Genomic DNA, 8,582 nt, shown 5'->3' on the forward strand with positions numbered 1-8,582 from the left:
TTCTTTGTAAAGCCACTTACAGCATAATAGTCGAGATTAACACAATATCACTTCAAATATAGGAGGACATCTGGAGGAAATTAAATCATAACTGATAATCTGTCCATGAGCTATAGGGACTCAACTGCTGAGCTAACAAGGTTAAATCATTTTAAAAAAATTCTGTTCCTTAGTTTAAAAAAAATATATTGTAATTGTAACTGCTTACCCTGACAAGCAGAGTGATTGATAACCTTGATTACCCTAATTTGGATTATCCATTGACTTTCTATCATAATTTCAGTGTGTTAAAACAACAGCCAGCTGTAAAACAGCATGTGTTTAACCTTTATTAGGCCTCAGAGAATCATGCCTCTGCTGTGAGTGGGAATTTTTTTAAGTGTAATAATACATGTCTGTAAAGCAGACGCCCGCAAGGGTTTATCATTATTTCAACTCCTTTGGGGTGTTTTTGGTTTCCTACTATTTTAAACACAGACTTGTAGTTTACTTACTCACTTGTTATGACGACCACAACTCTAAATTAAGCTGAGCTTGTGAGTGTGTGTGTGTGTGTGTGTGTGTGTGTGTGTGTGTGTGTGTGTGTGTGTGTGTGTGTGTGTGTGTGATTTCCGTTAAGGACAATATCAATCGTAACTGATTTATTTATTTATCCTGTCTTTTTTTAAGCTCCAAGCATTCAATGGTGACAATTTAAAAGAGCTTTACATGAGCGGACATAGTCTGAAAAGTGAGAAACAAATTAGGAGAATACCCAATTTATCTATTAGATAAACATCTAAGCAGCGTTAGAATGAGGAAATCCATTCTCTGATTAACAGCCTTTGGGATGTTACTGTTACAAGGCACAACCAAAAGACTGCACTGTTTTTCTAGTGTGTTTGATCTTATCAAATATGTGTGGCTCTCCAGACTTCAGTGGGAACTCACGCTGAGTGCAGTTATCATAACAAAGACCTATAAGGTGAGCTTAGGTGAGGGAGAACAAACAAAAAGAGAAGCAAAGCATTTGTTAACCATACAACCTCGGGGCATGCAGGGTTGCTTTGATAGTTGAGTAACTACAGACCCAAACACTGAGATGATGAACCATCATTTGTCACCTTCAGTAAGATTATTATTTAACCTGCAATACACTGTGCTCTTACTTCAATGTGTGTGTGTGTGTTTCTCTTTGGCGGAGGGATGATATCTGGTGTTATGACAATACACAGGAGCAGAATTATTGCTTCGTCAAAGAAAGTTTTACATCCAAAGTAAATTCAGTGCAATATAGATTCTTTTAATGATTAGAAATGACTAGTTTTACACGTGTGATGTGGAAATCATCATTCAATAGGCTTTTGTTTTAAAATCACAAAATATATAACACAAGCGAATCCTATCCATAATCTGCTCATTTTTGCACATCTTCAAGGATTACATATTCTAAGTTCAGTTTTGTTTTCTAATGTACAGGGGAAAAAATAAATAAATATGTCAAACATATTCTGAAGCAGTAACCCAAGACACCATCGAGCCCTAGGGCTTTTTCTTAATTTCCCTGAAAATACATGCAGGATGAATTCAGTCGACTAGAAGGCCAAACAACCTTGGTCTCTCTGGATAAGAAACACTCGGTGACTTTTGCCATAATTAATATGATTTGCAAGAAGTATTTTGGTATGTCATTTTCTCTATCGCAGGGCCAGATTGAGCTTTAAAAAAAAGCAGCAACTGATGTTTCTGCTTAGGACCAATAACAACCATAAGCCAGAGAACCGGAGTGTGATAACAGCCTTAAATAAATGAGTCTGTGATGAGTTACAGTGTTACGTTCTTAGGTGTAACTGTGTGATGCAAGAGAAAAAGAGAACAATGCTAAATCAATTTTAGTCCTAGTATTTCACATCCCCTTTACTGATTTATTAAAAGCAGATACAGAGAAGTCCCAGTACAGGGGGCTACAGAGCTTGAAAGAGTTCAATTATATGCATTTTGCATGTTTTTGTTTAAAAATCTTGGCGCTGACAACATTTCTATTGTCAGAAATTCATCTCATTATATGTTGACACATTTCTTCTTCATTTATATATTTTACGGATGAATCACTTTACTTCTGAATCATACAGGAACTAAAGCGAAACACCAATCGTCATTAAATCCATGATTAGAATTAAGTTTATAATAGTTTTTATAAAGGAGCACTGATATGCTAGCATTTTAAAGTGTATTCTAACCAACATAACTCTGTCCTCATTAATGGCTGGAATTACCGCGCTGTTAAAACGTTTTAACTACATGTAAAGTTGTTCATTTATATAGATTAACACTGCTTTCACTAAACATGCAAGCATAAATTCCGCCACAAGAGGGCCCATTGTACGTCGACACATTCTGCAGGCCAGTGTGTGTGTGCTATCATGTGTAAAGATACAGCCTGAAGACAGAAGCTTGTCCTAACATGTAACACATAGTTTCTGTGTGGAAAGGGCATGAAATCGTCTTCATCTATGTTGGCAGGGAATTCCTTTAAGATGACTCTACTGACTCTGAAACGTTTCAAGTATACTTTAACTCCATATTCAGAGACCCATACCATGGATGGGGATGTAAAACTTTTAAGGACAGACATAACACATTTGTGCATTATACCAGTGGTCTGACTTTATTTAAATTAAATAATTTCATAATTTCTCATTAAATAAAATAATGATGATAATATTTCTCCACACAAACCAAATAGGGTGTAATGTATGTAAGTTGAGCAGATACTCCTTGTATTACTAGGGTGGACAAAAGTTTAAAACTGGAAGCACCTCTTTATTCCACTAAAGAGGTGCTTCCTGAAATGTTCAAATAATTATAAAAAGTTCATGGTGAACTGGACTTTACGCAGAAGCAGAGCGTAAAGTCATTATGCTTGCAATAAAAAGAACCATTTCCATGAGAGTCTCCTGGAAATGGTTATTAATAACAAACACGATAATAAAAAAGAACATTCACGAATCTCTAAACCGGCTGCTGGTATTTAACCCATGTGGTGCTCTCTGAGCTACAACTTACACAACAGCGGATCAGCGCCGGGCTGAAGGTGTCACCGCTGATCATCCTGCTTGGCGCTGTCCACTGCCTGTGGTGCTGAAGTGTAGAGGAATCAACACATGGTGCCCTTTACTGACACCGCGGGCACTAAATTCTAATTATACGGTTAAATAGGCCTGTTAGATCCAACTTATACACGTGATTCACGCTTGAGACAAATCTGCCAGGTGACAGACACCAATGGAGAAATCAATTTGACCATGTCTATCGATTTATTAGTATTATTATTTTTATTTTATTTTTTTTTTTCGCTTAACAGTTAGTTCCGGTGTTGAGATCACGGCGATGCTCAGAAAGGAACGCGATTTCAACACAACCAGAAATATTATTTATTCCACTTCACACTGCCTTCCTGCAGTCCTCCACTGCAGGAGATACTCTTATGTGTGATGGTGAAATGTGAGACTCGGTGTACTGACAGTGTTGTCAAATAAAGCAGTTAATGCGGTCCAATAATGGAGAACATGGCGGAGGCGCTCAGTGCAGGAGGCGTCCATGGGGAGGAAAGCGAGTGCAAAATATGCTACAACTACTTCGATTTGGAGCGCCACAGTCCCAAACTGCTGAGCTGCTCCCACACCTTCTGCCTGGAATGCCTCGAAACGTTGCACTTCCGGGAGGGTCGGGGCTGGAGAATCGTTTGCCCCGTGTGTCGCCACCGAACTCCTTTACCGGAACGTCGGGTTCGCAACCTCCCCGACAACACAGCTCTCACCGAGGAGCTCTCGCACAAAAAGCGGGAGCCCGAGGACTCATTAAACGCGGAAAGGCTGCCGGGTCCGCCCGCCTCTCCTGCGACCTCCACGGAGACCGGTCACAGCGGATGGGAGGCGTGCAAACACGTTGCATTCAAGACCAGTTGCGTGTGCGCCATCTTCTCCTTCCTCTCCACGCTGCTGCTCGTGTTTCTGGGCCTCGTCTTTGTGCATAACCTCAGCCACATCAGGTCGCTCGTCCCTGTCTGCTTGTCTGTTGCCAGCATTCTTGCCCTGTTCTCGCTCATCCTGACTTGGTTAGCCTGCATGCTTTATCAGCCTGAAACCGAGGCAAGCGACTCAGTTTATCTCAATATCACGTGATCACCCGGCTACACCAACGAAACCCAGCCTGTTGAGAACTATTCAAAGGGAAATGGTTATCATTTTATTTTTTCAGAGTGATTATAAATCCCGTATGGCACTTTAGTAAAAGGTATGTTTGTGGATAATTGTAATAACATCAGTAAACGGTGCACAAACTATGTTTGAACTTGTGCAGACTCCTTGCCACACTGTCATGCTGTACTGGGACACTTTATCTAAACAGAGCCATTAATAATAACTTCAAATCTAAAGCAGGCTTTAGCTTAGCGTCCCAAGGTGCATTGAAACAGCTGTATGAGTAAAGCTAATGGGACATGACAGAATTATTCCTATCTTCTGTGTCCGTTTACCTTAAAACTACCTCTGTGTAATTACACTGACTCCCCATGGTGGGCCGGGGCAGCAGCAGGGGATCCCAGGTCAGTCACCCTGAGGGGACATGCGCCTTAACAAGATGAGAAAAATAACTTTGGGGTTGGGGGCCTAAATAAGTAGTTTTTTGAAGTGATGACACAATGGAAGTGCAGACTGTTTTAAATAACCTGATGGGGGTTCAGTTATCTTTATGAAATCATTAAAATCATGCTTAGATGGCTTTTAGAGCAAGTGTTTTATTGGATTTTTGTGGATTTTGTTGCATGTATTTGCTGTGTCTCATCATCATAAGAACAGCAGCACTTTCAGTGCACTGGGTTTGGGTTATTAAATCCATCCTGATCAAGGAGATGACTCTATTTGGTTTGTGGTATTTGCTGGATCCCAGTAACACAGTAGGCATTTATATCCACTTAGTGTTGTTTTAAGAGGCGACACTGGTCTCTGGAGTTAAAATCCATCTCTTTCAGGTCTCTCAAAGGAACTCCTTCATTTCGTCATCCGGTCAGTGAGTAATGCCACTTAAGTGCCACCATGACAAAAGCCTGAGGAGGGGGAAAAAAAGAGGGATAGCAGGCTTCCACTGGGAGCCATAGGCAACAGTGTGTCTGGGGCAGAGGGCTTCATTTCATGGGGACTGTGGGGCTTAAAGTTAAAGATTACTTTGAAATCTGCATCCCCTGCCATCAAACTCTCCCACCATCTCCCACCCTCCCTCCAGCCATCACTCCCACTCCCGAAAAATAAAAAGCTGTAGCTACAGAGCAGGGGATGAGTCGAGAGCAGATCCTCTTTGATGACAGAGAAGGATCCTTTTGTTCTCTAATCCCTACACAGCACACACACACACACACACACACACACATACACTCCCACCCTCCTCTTCCTTATACGTCCAACTAGATATCAGAGATTTTCATAATCAGATGGGAGGGGGGGGGGGGGTCAAACATTATTTGTTTACCAGTTTTACCTTTAAAAGAACAGATTGACAGTGGAACATCTCTTAAAAAAAAGGAACAGGTTTTGAGGTCATCACTCTCTCCACAATTTTGCTCAGTGGGTTTTGGTGTATTTCTCCAAACGTTTTAAATTTTGCAGCCTTGAAGCTCTCCCAAATCTCCCCAGAAATACATGCAGCAAAACACTACAATTTACCTGCAAAAGGTTATAACTCACTCACAAATGCTCATGTGTCAAAAAAGAGAATACGAACACAATGCTGCATAGGATTCAGCAGATTTTGACATGGATCATACAGCATGTGACCTTGCAACTGAGAAATCAAACACATGTATAACCAATAAGTGTTCAAATTGTAAGCAGTTGTGCTTTTTCTTTTAACTTAACCCTTTGTTGACTATGATTTATACATGCTAAAGACCTAATTTGTAATTTTGGCTGTAAAATGAAAAAGGAAATAATGGAGTTTTTCAGAAACCATTTGAATTTTGTCTCTAACTCAAACGTTAACTGAGTTATGGTCATGGTCAAGAATGCCTGTAAAATAGGCCCACTGGCAGGCCTGTGGTAAATAAAGGGTTAACATTCTGAAACCTTTGTAAATGAGAAGTGCTCTTTCTGATGTGCACAAGTAACAGAAAGTTGAGAAGAATTTAAAATACTTCATCTGTGATTTGAAGTTGAGCAACTCAGAATAACTAAAGTAGCAGGTAATCACATTGTAATCACACTGGCGGGAAAGAATCACATTTTAAATAACACAGTAGGTGAATCTCCGGGAACAGTGATTAGACGCTGTGGACACTCAAAAGAGACAGACAGTTGCATGATACATTTTCTCTCTTCCTGTATCGTTTTAAGTGTGTGCAGAGTGTGTCTCTGTGTCATTATCACATTGGACACACATATTTCACAGAGCAGATGAAAGTGATGTGTGTACTTGCAGCATCTGCCCCCTGACGGTCCGTGTCCCGCCGTGACCTCAAAGACACAGCCCGAGGAGTGAGATTATCACCCTTCTGTGTGCAGTTTGCCTCATCATGTGACCACAAGCTTGTGTGAGTCCAAGTCTGTGTGTATGTGGTGGAGAAAGTGTGGCTTTGTGTGCACATGTGCACGTATTTGTCAGAAAATGGCAGTAAAAACATATGGCCCAACAAGCATGCAAAAACTCTAAAGAACAGTGAGAAGAAATCGATGTCCAGGGTCAAAGTGTCGCACGCAGCTCATCTAACCGTTTCACTTTCATCGTGTTCCTTTTTAGCAGTCACAGGAGATGTTTCTCTCCTATCTGTCCTCTGCCTCTATCTCACATGTGGCATTTTGGGATAACGTCTAAGTCAAGTTGAAACAGGAGAGCAATGTGTGGGGCTCACTTAAGAGATGCAACTCCCTCTGGTGTGTAAACATGAGATTGCAGACAAGTTTCTTTTTAATTATATTAATTGATTTTTTTTTAAAGACACTTAAAAGTCAACTAATGTTGGTGATTATTGTATTTACATGTCTGCCTGTTAGAATAAACCCAACACTCACATATTTATGTTTATTATGTGTGTGAAACACATGAATGAACCACATTATCAAGTCATGTGATCTTTTTAGCAGCAGCTGTTTTTTATTATTCTGATAAGTGAATTTGCAAACTATCCATTAACTGTTTCCCCCAAAACAGATTTTACATGAATATCAGTGACCACCACAGGCCAGGCTGAACTGATTGCAACAGTAGCACCATTAATTATCAATACATTATTGTAGGAAGCTCTATTAAGAGTGCTGGATGTCTCTCACATGATACAGGTACATGGAAATAAACCTTTTATAAAGATGGATTTAGTTTGGAGAGGCTGATATGGAACAAGCTTTATCCTAACTTTAATCACTCACTGCAGCTTCATCATCTTCCTCATATTTCTACTCTCTCATTTCTATCCTGTCGCACACACTATTGAGAGGAAATAGACCAGAAAAGAACCACGAGTACAACGTGAGATAGTTGGAGGAATAGAAACTCCAAAGAAAAAAAAAAAAAAAACCGATTATGGAGAAGTATGAAACAACAGTTCAGACACTTCTTTTGTCTTCTTAATTCAGGAAATATATTGTGGTAAAAGTGTGCTATTTTCAAGGATTCAAAACTCTTAAATAAAACTGTGCAACAATCACATGCAGTTAGATATTTGAATTAAATACTTGGGGGGGAAACTGACATATCTGGTACGGTACTGAAATTTTAATAGACTGTGATATGAGTTCGATTACTCACTAAGTGCTCCTTAGTGTGGTGCTTGAACGCACAGCATCGTGGTTTTAATTCATATACGTTTCAGTGCATCATTTTGATGGTCTGTGATATGTATTGGAATAAAATACAGTCAATCAAAGCTGATAAGGAGGTAGTCAGTCTTTACATTGCTAGGTTTTAATAAGCTGTCGACAAAAAGAGGAAGGTAAGGAGTTTCGGTGGTTTTGGTAACCGTTCTTGCTCAAGACAACCTAGCGTCTTACACTTGGTATGTATAGCTTGTTTTCCCTTCGTCTCGTTTCCCTTCGCCCATTTGACAGCTGTCTGTCTCTTCTTTGGCAGATCGCCGACTTGCTAATCAAACACAATAATATGTGACTTGCGGTCACTTAACAGCCCACTAAACCTATCACCTCACGGGCGGCCACACTCTGTGTCTACTGCTGTAGGACCGCGTAGACGGCTGTGACCGATAATAACCTCTCTGACGTCTCTGTTGGCCCAAGCACGCGCCACCTCCAGTCTTCCAATCGCAGGCGGAGAAGCGCCGTGACGTCACTTTATATCTTCCGGGCTGGCAGCAGTGGCCCGGTGATGCTCTGATTTACAATTTGACTTAATTTTATATTGGTTTTTAAGCGGACCAACGGTTGTAATTTAGGGACAAGCACGCCGAGTTAACAGACGATGTCTTCATCCTTTTCAGAGCTGTGGTTGCAGAGGCTAATCTAGCTGATCCGGTGCTTCAGAGACTGAAAGCGCAGCAGCAGAGGACAGAGGTGAGAATGTGTTGCGGCGTGAGCGCTCTGCAGATGTTGAGGAGAGATGGG

The 8,582-nt window shown here is 40.7% G+C and overlaps 1 pseudogene; it reads left to right on the top strand.

Moving 5' to 3' along the window:
• Positions 1-3,343: 3,343 nt before the first annotated feature.
• On the top strand, positions 3,344-6,927 carry LOC146497817 (RING finger protein 228 pseudogene; annotated as a pseudogene).
• The last annotated feature ends 1,655 nt before the right edge of the window (positions 6,928-8,582 follow it).

Source organism: Neolamprologus multifasciatus, chromosome 18, assembly GCF_963576455.1.
Source record: "Neolamprologus multifasciatus chromosome 18, fNeoMul1.2, whole genome shotgun sequence".
NCBI classification, from domain to species: Eukaryota; Metazoa; Chordata; class Actinopteri; order Cichliformes; family Cichlidae; genus Neolamprologus; species Neolamprologus multifasciatus.